At 33.6% G+C, this 19,261-nt stretch overlaps 2 pseudogenes across 1 annotated transcript; one reads left to right on the forward strand and one right to left on the reverse strand.

Annotated features, from left to right (window-relative positions):
- Nucleotides 1-1,532: 1,532 nt before the first annotated feature.
- On the forward strand, nucleotides 1,533-6,598 carry LOC143542753 (putative WRKY transcription factor 65; annotated as a pseudogene). Its single transcript, XR_013136947.1, has 4 exons — nucleotides 1,533-1,744; nucleotides 1,847-1,996; nucleotides 2,093-2,278; nucleotides 5,843-6,598. The product of XR_013136947.1 is annotated as a putative WRKY transcription factor 65 (transcript).
- Nucleotides 6,599-8,535: 1,937 nt separating this feature from the next.
- On the reverse strand, nucleotides 8,536-9,475 carry LOC143542760 (protein LIFEGUARD 4 pseudogene; annotated as a pseudogene).
- Nucleotides 9,476-19,261: the final 9,786 nt, after the last annotated feature.

Genomic DNA, 19,261 nt, shown 5'->3' on the forward strand with positions numbered 1-19,261 from the left:
GTAACGTCGTCGTTGACCAATATCTACTCGTAACGACTAGTTGACCAAACAAACTAACCATTTTGGTTAGTGTTTTGTAAAACGAACCAGTTCGATGCATTTGGTAACCAAACTCATCGTCGTGGTTAGTTTGATAAACTACTCACGACTCTTAAGGTTTTAGAATCTGCTCGTCGCGACTAAAGGATATCTTATTTACTCGTGGGCGTTGATTACGAGGCTTTAAACTTATTTAATCTTCACGAGTAGATGATTAGTGAAACTGATCGTTACGGTTAGTTTATAGACACGTGACAAGTTTTAATTGGTTATACAAACTACTCGTGGTTAATCATAAACTATTCGTCACGACTAGTTTATAATACCTATTTTGGGAATTTGTTAGAAATGACACTTAAAACCTGAAAAACGTATTCATAAACGCATATTTTGAGAATTTTCCCCATTAAAAATTTGTATGCACTAATCATTTGATAAGTATGTAATTCGCAATCGTCCGTGTCATGCTTCTTTGCTACAAAGATTTTCATTTATATTAATCACCTTGTTGAAAAATCATCTATCCATTTAGAGTAATTCATGTTGAATTATACCACTGATATAATTCATAAGTTTCTAAATGCTTTTTAACAGATGAAAAATCCAATATCCATTACATGAAACATTGAAAAATGATTTAGCGTTTGGTATGAAGGAATGAAGGGTGAAATGGAACGAGTCATTGTCAGGGAATGAAGAAAAGTGTGTTTGGTTGATCAAAGGAATGGAATGACACATTACCCTAGGTTATTTCATTCCCTCTAAAACACCCCAATTTCATTCCATTCATACCTCATGTTTTTAATTTATAAAAAAATAACTGAAATGTCCAAATTTGGTAAAAACATTATTGACTTTTAGTTGTGTTAAATTAGGTAAAAGTATCCAACTTTAATCAATTTAAATGATTATGAATTTTAGATCTTCTTAAAAAATTGTCAAATGTAAGTTAAATTGGAAAATTAATAAAAAAAAGGCTGAAATGTATTTAGAATAGTATAAATGTATTTTGTTTTTTATAATATAACATATAGATTTACTATTTATTCATCTCATATTTTTATACAAAAACACCTTAACCTTTTCCGGTCAAACATATTTATTATACTCTATATATTGCAATAAATTAAATTACTAATATTTCTTTATATCCGTGTTTAAAAGTACATCAAACTTTTCTTCTTCCAAGTTAATAATTTTAAAATATCCACAAAATTTACTTTTTTACTTTAAATAAGCATATGAAATAATATAAATATTGATATTATTAATAATAACGTTAATAATAACCAAATAATTTACGTTTTAGGTGATGATAAAGCTTGTAATATTGTTGGAATAAACTAATAATAACGGAACACTCCTTCCCAGATTTGGATTTACTTTCACATTTGCCTGCACGTTCAATTGCCCATCTGTCAACATTTTGTATTCGGACCCCATATATATCATTTGGATCAACCCTATTCTTTCACCACCTTCTAAAATCTCTCTCTTTCACACACAAACAACTTGTGCCTTTGTATCATTTCAGCCGGCCATAGTAACTCTATATACATACACAAGTGTATATCATGGAAGTTGGATTTCATCGGTTCATCGACCATCAAGAAGACGATCAAAACTCGACGGAAAACAGCGATGAATCTCCTCCTTCGCCTATGATCCATGACACCAAGGCAACATCTACGTCCTCCACTAGAAGGTGAGTTAGATTCTAGCAATAAATATTTACACTAGCTATTAAATAGAATATATTAGTTAAGAGTTTATTGTATAACAAGTATTAATTGTTGAATTTGGACAGCAGAAGAGGAACAAAGAAAAGGGTTGTGCATGTTCCGATCAAAGAAGTTGAAAGATCTCGACTTAAGGGTGAGACAAACGCGCCACCGCCAGATTCTTGGGCTTAGAGGAAGTACGGCCAGAAACCTATTAAGGGATCCCCTTACCCTAGGTATTTACGGTCACACTTTTTATTATGCGGTTCTCACAATTCTACATAATATTGGTTTAGAATATAACGTCATTCAGCTATTTGTTTTTATTGTAGGGGTTATTATTGATGTAGTAGTTCTAAAGGATGCCCTGCAAAAAAACTAAGTAGAAAGAAGTCGGACGGACCCTACGATGGTGATGGTGACCTATTCTTGTGAACACAACCACTCCCGGCCGGCTTCCATAAATAGTAATCACTACCACCACTACAATATGCCAACATCTGTGACAACCGCCAAAAATTAAACTAATCTGATAATTATCTTAACTATAATCGCGTATTAATTAGTAAGGTAAATATATAGGAATAATATTTTTACCTAAAGTCTTTGATTTTAGTTGAGTTTTAAATATGGAAACCCGAAAAAAAAAAGTTAAATTTTGTCGTGTAGCTGACACGGTACAGATTAACACCGGGTAATATCTCAAAACGGATAAATTCATAAACATGTCAAGATAACCTCGAAAAATTTAATTTTATATTAGAATATTAGAGATAGTGTATAAACTTAATTTTAGAAGGTTCGAATCGCGAAAATTTGAAAATAAGTAACCGAAAGCCAGTAGAGAACACCGTAAGGACCCGACATCAAGTTTCTCAGAAAATTATGATTTTAGGCAGACATTGACTGTAATCTAATTTCGCTCAAAGTCTGATAAAAATTATTAGAAACAGATGTCGTTTGGCTAGATAAATTACGAGATACGTTAAACCTTAACACCTAGATAATACCACATGTTATTATTTAAAACCCACTTTCCCACTCCCTTACCACTCTCTGAGAGACAAAATTCCCCAAAATCACCCACTTGTAATATTAAATTAATATAATATATGTATGTAATGATTAGAAGGTTACTTGGAGTGTTATGGTTTACCCAACACATCACCCTAGGTTTCAACTCAAGAGTCTATACCTTCTATCTCTCTCCATATATACATATACTCACACACCACTTCATCATTCCATCAATTCAAAAATAATGCCACACACATTATTAAGTTAAGAATTTTTGATGGAAGTTTAGGCAAATAATAAGGAGTAGGAAACCAAAGGAAAGGGTTATAGCTAAAACAAGTTCATATTATCATCTTCCTTAGACACCAATCCGAAATCCAATGTAACCCACTTCAAGATTTGTGTATATTAGTTGTTATTTGATGTTTAAAGCTTGATTTTAGTATGCTTGATAGTGTGCATGCAAGTATAATATGGATGTATGCATGCATGTGTGTGACCCGTGAGTTTGCATGTGAATGTATAAGATGGATTTTTGTTGATTATAGGACTTATATTGGATGCATATTAGCTTGTATTGATTGTCCATATTGATTACTTGAGTTTGTTTAACAAATGGATTTAAGTATTGTTTAATAACGGAAGTAAACATGTAAATGGCCAAAGATTAAAGATGGATTATGGGTAAAAACACCCATTAAATTCGTGGGTTTTAGTTTGGGTGTTGGATTGAGATTGTTAACTTGATTAAATGTTAAAATGGTTAAAAATAAATGATAAATTTTGAAAACCCACATACTTGACTTATTAAAAAGTATTTGAAAAAGTTGTAAGTAATAGTAATAATGGTTTTGAAAAGGTGAATAAGATCTTGGATGAAGAGTTGACAAAAAGTGTAGAGATTTGTTTATTTGACTTTTCTAAAAAGTTTACTTACACATGCAAGTAATACAAAAAAAAAATTTGATTCTTGATCATAAAAGTTCATACTTGTCTTGTATTGATTTTTATGGATTGAAAGTGACTAACTAAGTGATTGAATGAGACATATGTAGAAGAATAAAATCTACTAGAAGTACTAGGATGCATGTAACATAATAACTTAGATAAACAAGAGTTTGTGTTAAATTTACTAATAAAAGAAACTTTGTAAATTATACAAGATGTTTTGCAAAATGATTTAGTAAATGAACATAATCTTGTGTGGATGATTAAAGACTTGTGGTTAGGATTACTTTAGTAAACTCCATTGTAAAGATTGTTGGTATAATAATAGGGTTGTTAAAAATTGCTACTTACTAGTAATAGAAACCTTGTTGTTAAAGAAATCAAGAATGTGTTTGTTAAAGGATAATAATGGGATGAAATAAGATGTTAATATGGGTTATTAAGATCTGGAAATTTTGGTACACAAACACCTTGTAGAGATTATAGAAATGACATGTTTATTGTATAGTTGAAAACTTAAGGTTTGAGTATGTGTAATTAGAAATTTGTTTTGTGTGCATACTTGGTGCTAGATGATCAAACATGTATATGATGATATATTATTTGTTATTATATGTACATTTGCTGTACCAAATGGTTGGGTTTTGACATTGTGACATAAATAGCTTGTCGGTGACTTTAACGGTCGGAAAGTTCGACTTTTAAGGTGAACCGACATGAGTTTTTGGAACTGAATTAAAACAGCTCCTAAAGTCATAATATTCTTATATTTAACATAAGTTAAAGTATAAGAAAAGTCAAGAATAGCAAAACTTAAACCAACACGGTTCGTGTCGCGAAAACCGACACGAAAACGTTAAAAATTGGCATTTTTAAGAAATTGACAACAAAATAAAAACCAAAACATTTTTATTGAAAAACCAATAAAACTTGACTAAAAACTATATAAAAAGTGTTTTAGATAATTTAAAACTAAAAGTTTCATAAAATAACAACCGGTTCGTTTTTAAGCTCAAAACCAACGAAACCGGCAAAACCGACAAAACCGATTATAATAGAGTCAAAATTTTAAATAAAATAATAACTTGAATTTTTCCAAAACACTCCAGCAACTAAAGGTAATAATTTTTATAAATTTTAATAATTACATTAAATTATTAAATAAAACAATTATTAGTTGATTATTACTTGTTTATATTTTTAAGTATATATTTATAGAATTATAAGTAGTAAACTTTATGTGTTGTGTGCTTGTGTGGATTTTTAGAATAAGAATATATATATTTTAGTCAAACCCGAATTTAAAATTAACGAACGTGTACTAATATAGGAACGAGCGTTTATTCGAATACCGAAATCAAAGGTGAGTTCTTCCTCCGAAAAGCATATTGTATATCTATATTCGTATTTATATATATGTTTTGAAAGCGCATTATACTTTACAAATTGTCGTTATTGTGGGATGAATCAATTTGGTTAAATAACTGTTAACCGAATTGAGGGCACAGAAATGTTGGTAGATCTATCGGGGTGACGCCCCCCATTTCCATTCGCGTTGGGTTAAAAGTGGGAATATTTCGAGTATGGTACGTTTCGAGTTATCAAATTGGTAGTCATACACGCGTTGTATTCTTAGCTAGTTTACAACTAACGCTTTTTGTGCTTAAGGGTAAAATTGCGGGTTTCGTTATTGTGTTGTACCGTGTAAAGATCGGTATTGTTGGGAGTATAATGGCCGTACACTATTATATTCATGTGTTGCTTATATATGAATTGTCTATATTTATGCAATAAGTTTTTTTTCTCGGGAATAACTCACCAACATTCGTGTTGACCCAAATATTATTTAAATATGCTTTGCAGGAAAGTGAAGATTTCGAGGTGGCATGGAAACGAGAGCGTGGGATGTTTGAACAAAAGTGAAGTGTTGTAAACCGTGCATTAGCACGTATAATAAACTCTGATTTTGTAAAATATTTTCTTATAATAAAAGATGATGCTTTTATTATTAATTGTCTATTATTGTTGGCTATCGGCATCTGTCATAACCCGAACGACTTAAGTTAGGACTTCCGCTGTGTTAAGTTAAGATTTTCGGGGTGTGACGCCATCACCACCAATGATCACCGAATCAACTAATTCGGACATTACTGATGACCAATTAGAAGATGACACTCTCATTCCAAATAGGCAATCTGATCCTGAGCCAGAGCCAGAATCAGAGTCTGATCACCAAACGTTCACAAGTCTCGAGGTGGAATCATCATGTGGGCCATTTGGGACAACCACTGACGACCAATACGGGTGGTTCTCCCATTTGGACTCCACATCACAAACCATGCTTGAAAGTCCCTTGATGGCTAGGGACATGTCCGAAGATAGCGATATGACAACAATATTTTCAATTCGAGACGAGGAAGAATCGTTCTTTGCTGATCTCGGTGAGTTGCCCGAGTGCACCACCGTGTTTAGGCGGAGGGAGATTGAACCACATCACCGGAAGCTAGCCCGATGGTGTGGTACCACCGGGTGATGATAATGCAATAATTAAAAATGTCACCTAACCAAATTTGTCTTTATTGTGGCCAGGTATTTGTAAACTCCCAAGATTTGCATATAGTGCGGCAAAAGATACCAAAAATACAATTTTAAATATTTATAAGTTTAAATTTCGTTTTTTAATTATATTTTGGATATGCCGGGATTTTAGTGCCATAAATTAAAAATCGGCTAAAACGTTTATTGGAGGGAAGTATGTCTTGAAGTGGGTGTAATTAATCAAGCATTACTTTAATTAAAGATGAAGATAGATCAACCATTGCAATTTCTTTATTTATATTATCTTTTATATATTACCATGTGATTGGTGTTTGATTTTAATAGTCTTATAAAAATGAGTTAACAATTGTTTTCGGTATATTTTAACCTACGGCTGCTAGGCACTTGCTATTTGTCAATTTCTTGTTGGTCACGTCATTAGAATAAAGAAACACACACATGTATATATTAAATTTAGATATAAACAATGTTGAAACTTTTGATGTTCATTAACTTTTAAAGAAACTAAATTTAGAATAATAACAATGATGGCTTTGGATTTTTTTTTTTAAATTACGAATTACTTTTTAATCCTTGGAAGGTGAATTTAAGACATCTCCCTTCTAAACTTATACTTGGTAAAAAAAATGAATTTTAATCTCTAAAAATAACTTTTTTTTTGACATGTTTAAGACTCAAATACATTTTTTACTGGGATCTTATTTAAAATTATTTGTGCTCAACATATAAGCTGCATTTTATCAGGTTTTGTTGATTAAGAGAGTGTTATCCCGTATTTTATTAACATGATGTCATAGATTAAAAAGTATATAAATAATTAAAGGGAAACTACCTTTGCCTCTCAATATCTTAACTTTCTTAATTTTTTTAAAGATCATTTAACAAAATGGCCATCGAATATATGATTCAGTCATATAACATTATCAACCATTTTAATAACCTTCAAATTTAGTCATGCCATTCCATGTTCGAATAAATAAACGTGTGTTGGCACAACTTCTAAATTTACCTACGTCTAGATATAATAGTTCCAAAAATATTGTTTTTTCAAATAATTTTGTCATATTATATATTTAATTTGCTGTCTTAACTGTTCATTAAAATAAAATATTATATCTCAAAGTTGGCATGTCACATATACAATTCAACATGTCAAATATGTATCTTTCCTCACCATATATAAAATTAATCAACTAATAGGAATTTTATTAATCATTATTTTTATACCACCAGTTTAATAAGCAATTCAAAAATGGATAGCGGCGTAGTTTATTGTCCGCGCTTACTTTCTATTTTGATGTAATCATTATGTTGCTTATATATTATATAATTAATATTCCAAGTTTTTTAGTTTTTTCACATAAGAATCTTTAAATTTTTTTAAGAATTCTTTAATTTGGTACGTGAATAGTTTGATAAAAAATAGGTTTTCATTAAACTTAACTATTATTTATTAACTAGTGAGTAACAAGAGCTTTAAAATGGAACTAAGCTGATCAATGAGATATCTCTACAACCAGTTCGACATGTTCGAAATAAGTGTTGTGAAAAATTGTGTTAGAACTTGTCACATATAGGTGACCGAACAAAATTTGATGTGCTTTATAAGTAAGGAGTCGATCAATACGTTTGATTAAACTTTTTATGTCTGTTTTACATCGATCTATGCACATGAGGGTGTAAATATCAATTGAAATAGCTCGGTAAATTGTAACATGCGAATGTTCATGACACAAATGTTGGACCAAAACTCTCGGGTTTAAGCACCAGCTAGCACTCGCTCCAAATTAAACATGTTAGCCAGTAGATCTAATCTCTAATTAGAAAGTTAGAAGTCTTTTCAATATCAAGTTTACTATTCATATACCAATAATATTCTTATAATATACACTAATAATCAATCCAAAAATTCCAAAAAAAACAACAAAACAAATACAATTCAGCACATTATATACTGTAACATATGACTACTTGATCATAATAGTTTCAGTTCCCTCATAAATTAAATAGCAGAGAATTCAAGTTTAATATACTTTGCAACCGATAATCTTAGTAGATTACACACAATTACAATTCTTTCATAGTTTACTCTTCTCTTATCCCACCATGATCTGAAACCTTACCAAATTGATCATGGATCCTTATAATTCATTTACACGTTGTCGACACATATAGTCACAACGCGGTACCCTCAATCATAGTTTTTTTCTTTTTCTCAAATAAAACATTAAGGCCAAATCATGCAGCCTCTCTAATCATCAAGAATACCCAAAATTTGAAGTATTGTAATAAACAGTTGTATCATGTCAATATAAAGCATGGCTGCCGCCATGACATATTCATCGTAGCTGCAACGTTTTATCAGGTTATCTGTATCGTATATTATGAAGCCGCAATATATAAGCGCCACCACAAATGATATTATCATTCTCACCAAGCTTCCCATTGGGAAGAAGATCTGAAGGTCACATATATATTGTGTTAAAATGTCGGTGTCACAAGAAATACTAAATCAATTACTTATTTAATATATAGAATATATACCTGAATCAAGCTGAAGACAAGTATGAGAATGAGTGCACAGAACAAGAATGGGCCAAGGAAGTTGAAATCATATCCTTTTTTGGCTGCAAAGAATGTGAAGAGAGTGAGGCTGACCGCTATTATGGTAGTCAGAAGACTGGCTTCAAGTATGATCTTTCCTGTAAGATACAATAAGAAATTTTCCAAAAGTCATGCTAGGGTGTCTGTTCATTATTCATTGTCATGAATAGTTGTGTTAGAACCTCACGATCTATGAATGTTATTTTTAAACGACTTAATTTTGTTATTGAAAAAGGGCTAGCAGCGCAATTTGTTGACTGGTTACCTTTTGTATCGATGTAAACATTAATTTTTAATGGATTTTGATAAAAAAAAAGTATTTAAAAAATAATAACCGAACATCAAATAATGGTTTACAATGAAAAATAACAACAATAATAGATATGCAGCGCTAAACTAAAGCATCCAAGTTGTGTGTGTTTTAAACTGGCTGACTTGCTTTGATGTGGATAGATTTTTCGATTTAAGCAATTTATGAACACCATAAATTAAGATTGAATAAAAGAAAGAGAATTAGTATATATCCTGTGATGTTCATTACCTTTAGAGAACGCACAAGCAACACCAACCATTATTGAAAACGCCATAGTAAACAAGCCCAACATGATCATATTTAGAGGGTGGCGATGCATAAAGAGGCTCATCAGCAATGCAACTGAAAATTCCAAAGAAAAAAAGTATAAGATGCATGCAAAGTTGTTCAAATAAACTTATTCGAATCGGTTCAAATTCGGGCTTATTGAAATAACCATATTAAAATAAAAACAAAAAATGTTAATTTTATAAAACAAAAAAATCTTTAAACTAATATTTAAATGTTACATATTATTATATTAATACTTCAATTCAATTGAAGTTGCATTACAAGGTTTTAACCCTAAAGTAATTTCTAAAGCCCATATATTATATATATTAATTAGTTAACTTGTTTTTAGCCCATAAAATAACTTTGAGATAGCCCAAAACCCTATTATTTTATATAAAACAAACATTTTTTTTTCTATATGCTTCAATTTAAGTTTATTTGTATTGAATTGGTTTTTAGCCCATGTTATAATTTGAGTTTGTTATTTGATTTTCGTTCAATTCAAATTTTCAATATTATTTAAGTCGAGTTGAAATAATCAACATCCATACTTACATTGTTTTCCTACTATAAACTCTTAAATGTCACATGTTCTACATAAGCTATGTTTTACCTAGTTATGTTGGTTAGCAGGGTATATAGGGCTTATTGGCTAACAAAACGTAAAAGCAAAAGGAGTAACTTACTTATCATCGTACAAACGGCAATGACAATATACGTGATCAAACCGGCTCGAGTATGGAAAAACTGGTTGATTCGAGGCGTTACGACTACTATACTGGCTATGATAACCGTTAAAAATAGTTGTAATGCCAAGATCGAATAAACTTTCCGAATGAATCCCCAACGCATCTTAGGATCTTCCATTTGGTTCGGGTATTGTTTTCCAGATTCGATATCAAAATCCTTCCCCATGACTATATATATTTCTTGAACTTAACTGTGATAATGATATTATCTCTATCTAATATTCTAATATGTGTATGTGTACAATATATATATAACGATATATGTAAAATGCGATTGATTAATATGAAAATATTATCTATCGATTAACCACTGTGATTGATGAATGTATGATGTTATGACATCAACCACAAGAGGTAGAAATAAATATATTTTCACGTTCAAGGTGATTAAACAAAACTAAATGGGTCAATGTTCTTGTATTTAAAAGAGTGAAATTGTGTTATTTGATTTGGATTAGTCTATATATAGAAGTGTGGTTAGAATGTAAAACTTATGACCGTTGAAATTATCCTAAACTGTTAATGATTCATCGTACATTTAGAAATACTAATTTCTATTTATGGCATAAATAATCTTTGTAGCATTCAAGGGAAATATACTTTCACAAAGTACGGTATTTAGAACCCGATGTCATGAACTATTATTTAATATGCTCATTAATATACAATGATATCTTATTACACATGAGGTCAACAGTCCAAAGTCCAAACCTAACTCGTTTAGTCTAGACTTAATTCATTCGACTTTGATGTGGGCCCAAGTATTGAAGACCAGGCTATTATATTTCTGGAGGTCCAAGATCACGCAACAAAGGGTGACCCACGAAAACGGTTATAACTTGGCCCACGAAGCTCCGTTTCAGGCCCATTACCAGTCGAATCGAAGCTTGAGACGAGGAGCACATTGTGGCAAACGCCGGCGGCGGTTTGGCCCCTGTCTGAAGCCCAAAAACGACTCCTAAATAAAGTTATGGGTCCTTTATTGTTTTTTCAGCACTTTTTATGTTTTTATTTTTTGGTTTGTGTTTGGTCCATGGCCCGTTTTAGGCCCATTTCGTATTAGAACTCTTATTTATATGTTGGTGATGTAAGATGAACAATCGAACTTGAATATTAATAAATTTCGTTTTTCTCTTCATTTTCCCTAGACCTTTGGGTGGGATTTGGGAGTTTTGAAGTTCATCACGGGTATTCACTGAATCAACGTGATTCGATCTTCGTTTTGTTTATACCGCTGCATCAGACTCGTATTAGAGTACCCCGCACTTAAGTTGCGAATAGACACGACATGTCAAGGAAAACCAAGGATATTTTATGGCCAATGTCTTTAGTCATATTTGTTTTTATTTATCATATTGTCCTTCTAAAGAACGACTAAAAATGAACGTTAATGGGTCTCACATGGATAAGCAACATTTTAATTATTTTGTGTAAAAATACGGACGGATATTTGAATGGATATTTGTTGATACCTAAACTATAATTATGAGGTCATGACAGCCCTTTGAAAAAATTAATATCTGTTGAAAATGAATCATGAAACTAATTCACCTTTAACCTCAAATAGCAACAGATGAATAATTAAAACTCGAATTGAACTAGTGTTTAACAGTTTTCGTATTAAAAATAAATTCACAAGATTACAGATAATTTATGAACGAAAAAAGAATTGAAAAAGAAAATCTAACTTATAAGATTCTACACTCATTGTTTATATACACATGTCTAATTACATATGATGGTTAATATAATAAATCGGTATTAACTCCATTTAATGCCATTGTTAACATATCAACATCGTTCTTAAGAGTGTCGAGTTTATTAATTTTTATTGCCTTTGAAATAACATCCCTGGTGAAATGTAATCTCACATTAATATGTTCAGCCATTGATACATTTGATTATTTGGTGTGCACCCTTGTTGTCACGTAATACTAGAGTATCCCTGATAATAACATGAAGCTCTATCATAAAACCTTTTTAAGTCATATGGCTTCTTTCACTGATTCAATCAAAGCTATATCCTCAATTTAGTTGGAAATAACGATACTGTATGATGTATAATGCTTTCCAACTGATGAGGCTTCCCAAAAATTGAAATGCATAACCACTAAGAGATCTTCTTTTGTTAAGATCTCCTTCAAAATCAACATTTACATACCCAACAATCATACTTTCATTATCATGACCATTTCTAAAACAATTTCAACATTCATACTACAATTTAAGTAGCTAAGGATCCATTTCACAAGTTTCCATGCTTTCTCCTACAATCAGTTAAAGTTATTGTGGTAATACCAAAATAGTTATTAAGTATTTGAACTTGAGTAGTTATTATTTCTCTATTGTTTGTAGTGTAATTACTCTATTTCAAAATTGTAGAGTAATAATAATTACTCTTCATTTGTACAGTATCTCACCTTTAATAAGTAAACAGTAGAAACATTGCCGTAATCTCTCAAAACTAATTTGATATCTAGTGATTACTCACCAATCATCCTCAATAGGCTAAAATGGTAACCCTATTTTGCCTTCACCTTATACATCGGCTCTGATAACCCACCGGTCATTCTCAATTAGCCAAAATGGTAACAATTCTAAACACATGAATACTGGATTGCCCTTAATTAACTCCCAGTTTTCAAAAGTAAGCAACTCATTTTTTGAGTTCAATTTTAAGTTTTCCGATCCTATTTGAGCATTTTCAGATCCTTTTTTATTATTATAATATCAATTGATCGATTAATTGTAAGAAACTAATGGTTCATAGATTAATCCTATGATTTTGATAATGTAACCGACTTGCGGGTCAACAGCTCGTTGACCCACATCTAGGTGGAATTCAAGTTCGTACTGAAGACATGGTCGATGGTGCTCCGGGTCCAGTTTGGTCGTAGAGTTCCACGTTTAGAGTAGGATTATGTAGTTTAACTTAACTAGTAGTATTAACTAAGGTTTACTAAGTTAGATGATGAAGTAAACTGTTAGGTGATTTTTATAATATTAATCTAATTTTTTTTTGTTATAACGAATGTTTAGCTATAAATTAATTATATAATGATCAACTAGTTATGTTTAATTGCAAACTTTTTTTTTTTTGGGTTGTATATAATGGATTGAGATGATAATGAGATGATTATGAGATCATGAGATGATAGTATAATCTTGAGATGATAAATGCAATGTATAGATAGTTAGATGATAATGAGCATATTATGGTCTTTTTGATAAGGTATAAGGGTACAATTAGATGATTATTAGATAATAATGAGTATATTATATGATGATGAGATGATCTGCATGTTTTTTGTATGCAAAAGGGTATAAAGGGGCATTATGGTCGGGGTATAAGGGTATAGGTATGCATAAGTATGTATGTGTGTATATCTGTATGTATTTATGTATATTAGTATGTGTGTGTGTGTGTTCGTATGTATGTGTGTATGTATGTGTATATCAGTATGTATGTATGATATTATGCATGTGTGTATATATATGTATGTATGTATGTATAATATACAGATGTTTGACTTTTTTTGTTGATGGACATATTTTTACTTTTATACACTTAATAGCCCAATTTGATATTGCATATGTTCTTATCTCATAGTATGTATGTGTGTATATGTATGTATCATAGTATATATTATGACCATTATACCCCTGCATACGGTCTTTTTGACATTGTGTATGTAACATCACAAGAATTTCGAGCCAAAAATGCCAAGTTTCAAAAGTCAAGGGACCAAATTCGTCAATTTCCAAACACAAGGGACTAAAATGTAAATTCTGATTTCTTGACCCATCGCGCTACGCGAAGGATCAGAAGAGAACCCCATCGAGTATTGCGATGGGGCGTCTGACACATTGTGACACGTGTGCCACGTGGCACACGGTGGCACTGTCTGCCGCCACGTGGCAACACGTTCGCCACGTGTCGCCACGTGGCACGGCGCCTGCCACGTGTCGCCACGTGGCAGGTTTACCCTCTGACTCAGCAAGCCTACATCGCGCTACACGATGGGCTTGCCAAGGGACCCATCGCGTAGCGCTATGGAATCCAAAATCGGGTCTATAAATAGCAGCCATGGGGTTGTTCATTTGGCACATCAAACCACAGCTCTCATCTTTCTCTCTACAATACTCTCTCTCTCTAAAATTCCTCGTAAAACGTGCCACGACAAATATCGATTTCCGCACCCAAAAATACCAATATACCTCGATAATCGTGCCACCTCCCGATGATGTTATAAGCAAGGAGATAATATTGGCGTGACGTCCTGACGATCATATCGAAGTATATGTCGCGAAGTGTTGGTGTTTGATTCGTGTGTCCAAGCAAAGGATTGATCAAGTGTGTGTTGATAAAGAAATTGGCGTCGAAGTGCTGGCCGAGTGTGTAGGGTTTATTGAGCCAACCAAGGTATGCATGATGCCCGAATAAAATAATAATAAATATTATAAAGGCTTAATACCTCAAGTCGAGGTTATACTCGATGACTCAATAAACAAAAGAAAACAAAGAAAATAAAGGAAAAGGAAAATGAAATATATATTTGAGTATATATATATATGTGTGTGTGTGTGTATGATCATTCTTTGTTATAAGATATATTATTTAAGTATAATGAGTATACTTAAATAATAAAGAAAGGAATACGTTTCTTCTTCTTTAAGAAACGTAGGGTTTTTATAAATAAACTAAAGGTTTATAAAGATTACTTTTTAACTAAAGGTTTTAAAGTAAAAAGAGATATTGAACTAAAGGTTCATCGAGATAAATAAGACTAAAGGTCTTAAGCCGGATCGTGTATCCGACTAACAAAAGTTATATTCGTACTATAGGTGCGAGATAGCAAAGGAAAGACTCACGGACGGTGTTGGAAGCCGATCCCATTGAAAAGGTGAATACGCCCCACTTTTACAAACTAGTTTTCAAACAATCAAACGTGTTATGTGTAAAACTTTACATGAGGCTACGTGTCTCTAAAAACATTGTAAATAAGAGTATAAGCCTAGCCCTCAGGCTGTGGTATACGTTTGTTTGGATCCTTACATATGTGGAATGCAGTGGGCACATCGCACCACGCTTGGTCACGACCTCCAGCCACGATGGGCCGGACCTAAGTTACGTCCGAGTGTGACTGACCATATGTATATTTATGGTACCTAAGTTATGTCGAAACGCTGCGGTGTTTTGCTGAGGTGACCTAGTGTAGAGACTCGAGTTTATGATGATTGTTTAACTTGATTATTCCTAAGCCAAGATGGGCCGAGGCTTACGTGGTCTCGAGGGGTGATTAAGTAAAAAAAATATTTTTAACGTCAGCATATTCACCAGCATTCGTTGTTGACGTATTTTATTATCATTTTGTAGGTAATCAAGGTTAGAGCTTGTGAAGACGAAGAAGCTCTAGAATCCGATGGCTCGGATATTTTGTTTAAATATTAAATTATGGTGGTTTTGTAAAACTTATAAATAAGTAAAACTAAACGAGACTTTTGTCTCGTCTTTTGTTGTAAATATTTATAATATAAATCCTCATGTTTTATATAAGATTTCCGCATTAACCCGCGACTCTGATTTGTTTACAAATGTGGTACCAACTATTGATCACACTCCTACGCCTAAGATGCGGGTGTGACAGGTTGGTATCAGAGCCATCGATCTTAGCGAATTGGGTATCATAAAACAATACCCAAGCTTCGATCCAAGCATATGAAATATCTACTTGTTTATTTGATAGGGATAAGATCGGCTGGTAACCCTTTCTTTCTCTCTTCACATTCTAAACCACCCATCAAAGATATCTTATGAGAATTTAATGGAGTATTATAATAATGAAGTAAGAAGAGCAAGAAAATACTACAAGTTTCTAAGAGACATTATGAGTAAGGATTACTTTGAATCATTATTCAATTCCAACGAAGGACACGACCGACATCCCAATATTGAACCAAGTCCAATCTACCACCTAGATAACACTCCACATCAAATATACCAAGCACCAAGACATTCCAGCTACCATCCAACAAGCCTACCCATGTATCAACCATCCAAAATACCCACGTATCATCCTACTGAGATCCCTACCTACCAACCGACTGAAGTTCCGCCATATTATCCATCCGTAGGTGCAACACAGTTACCACCGAATCCTCACCCTTCATACGCTTTCCTCACCAACTTACCAATCAAGGAGGAACCAAAATCTTCATCATCCGACTGGATGCAATGCCACTCCGATCAACGAAGATGGCATACCAGTACTTCAACTACGGATTCCGCTGATTCCCGCGACAACAAGGAAGGGCCATCTCACAAACCCAAGATGAGAGTGACGATGCCATACGAGAAGATTCATATGTCGGCAATGACCGAAGAGGAAACAGAGAAGGAACTAGAAGAGGAACCGGAAGAGGAAACCGACCCCGAGGAGGAATATCCTGACAATCCAAATGAAATAACCACATCAATCGAAGAACAACACTCAACCCCGAGATATGGTTCTGTTGATCCGTACATACAATTTCTTCAAGAACTCAAAGGCAAGGCGTCATCAAGTTTTCCACCATACCAAGGTGAAATTCCATCCATTGAAGAATAGGCTAATGAGATTCGTGAGCAAAATGAAGCAGCCGATGCATTCTTCAACTATCCCTCCGATGTGACAACGTCTCTGTATCCAAACCCGAAGAACCATTATGACGTGGTGATGATGGGTTACCGCGACCCACCTCCAAGGTATGGATACCCGAATGAGATACCACAATCACAATAGGAGCATTTGGACCGAGCCTTGTACGAAACTGATGACCTTAGGAAGAAAATTGCTTTGGATGCGAAGAAAAAGAAGAAGATAGGAGACAAGCTTCTTCGAAAATGTAACAAGTTAACGAAGGTTGTGAAGAAATTCATGAAGGATTGAGAAGATAACGATGATGGCATGTTTTCAAGTGATGAAGTTTACATGTTAAGATAGTTTGTGTGATATATGTAACATATGATGTAATAAGGATAGGAGTTTATATATCGCTTGAAACGAAATATAAGAATGTTGTAATAATACATATATATCATTTTATGATATATATATATATATATATATATATATATATATATATATATATATATATATATATATATATATATGTGTGTGTGTGTGTGTGTGTGTGTGTGTGTGAAATAAATAAAATTTGCATATTAAGAAAAGAAATATGTTAAATTTAAGATAAAGAATAAAAGATAAATGTCTCGACAAAGTGATAACTGAGAGGTCTCCCGAAAGGAAGCCGAAAAACGAGAAGAAAAAGGGAAAGGTCCTGAGAATGAACGAGAGGAACCGATTCCCGATAAATATATGAATCAAATCCAACAAATGATCAAAAAGGCTGTTAGGAAAAAATCTGAATTCAGATCACAATCTAGACAAACCAAACATTCCCAATCTGTTCACCCTTCCCAAAAATCTGTTAAGTCTCGTCCGAAACCATCTCATTTAGAAGAAAGTGTTCATGAGTCGAATGCCGATGGAGGCGTTAGACAAGAATTTAAGAAACTCAAGATCGGTGGGTGTTCATTTAAAGATTTCAAATACTATGGACTGAAGGAATTCCATGGTGACAAATGAGCCATCACAACCGTGAGGTGGCTTGAAGAGATGGAGACGATTGTGATTACAAGCAAGTGTTCTAATGAGGAGAAGATTCAGTATTCTGCTTTGATGTTCAAAAGCGAAGCACTAGAATGGTGGAACACGTTAATGATGAGTAGAGGAAGGGAAATGATGTATAGTTCGACCTGGAACGAGTTCAAGGAGTTGTTAATGTCAAAATTCTGTCCGATGTTTGAGACGGACCAAATCCAAACCAAATTCTTGGCTCACAAGGTTATCGGAACGAACCTTCGTGAGTATAACATGAAATTCCACGAATAATGTCGTTTGGTGCCCCAGCTGGTTAGTCCTGAATCCAGCAAAGTCACACGCTCTATTTGGGGACTACCACGAGAGATTCGTGACATGGTGAGGTCACACTTGCCATAAACCGCTGACTCCGCGATGGAGTTGGCAGGGTACTTGATGGGCGGAATGATCCGCAATAAGGAGGAGGATAAGAAGGTTGTAACAACACAAGAATTAAGTAAAGGAGGAGACAACCGTTTCAAGGGTAAAGGAGTTGACCTTGGCATCCCTCAATGCAAAATTTGTAAGAAATATCATAGGGGTAGATGCAACTTTGCTCCTCGAGTCTGTGAATCATGCAATAGACCCGGCCAAGCAACGGGCGATTGTTGGAAGAAGAAAATGACCTGCTACAACTGCAAAGAAATGGGATATCTCAGCTTCGAGTGTCCCAAGAATAAGCCCGAGACTGGTGGTGCGGGAGGTAGCGGTCAAAAGAATGAGCCCAAGAAGGGCAATGCAAGGGTCTTCGTCCTAGACACAAAGAAAGCGTCCGACATGCCGGAAACTACCACCGGTACGTTCCTTGTTAACAACGCATATGCTAGAGTCTTGTTTGATTCGGGTGCCAACTTAAGTTTTATAGATTATAAGTTTTGTAGTCTATTAACCGAACCTTTAATCAAACTCAATAAAACTCTAAGCGTCGAGACCGCTAATGGCGAAACTGTTAAAATTACCGAAGCTTTAGAAAATGGAAAAATCTTATTAGCTGGTTATGTTTTGCCTATTCTATTGTTACCTATGACTCTTGCTGGTTTTGATGTTGTATTGGGTATGGACTGGTTATCCGACAACCATGCTCGTATCCTTTGCAATAACAAGACCGTCGAACTTCAAGCCCCTGATAAACGAACTATACGAATTGAAGGGGATAACGACGCGGGCCGAGTTACCCTAATCTCCATGATAAGGGCTAACAAATGTTTAAATCAAGGATGCTTAGCATTCATGGCCTACGTCACCGAAGAATCAAAGCCCAAAGAAATCAAAAACGTTCCTGTTGTTTCCGATTATGCCGATGTCTTTCCCGATGAATTTCCTGGAATTCCTCCCGATCGTGAAGTAGAGTTT

The sequence above is a fragment of the Bidens hawaiensis genome, unplaced genomic scaffold, assembly GCF_021521415.1.
Source record: "Bidens hawaiensis isolate Kalapana, Puna unplaced genomic scaffold, B.hawaiensis_p1.1 tig00012956_1, whole genome shotgun sequence".
NCBI classification, from domain to species: Eukaryota; Viridiplantae; Streptophyta; class Magnoliopsida; order Asterales; family Asteraceae; genus Bidens; species Bidens hawaiensis.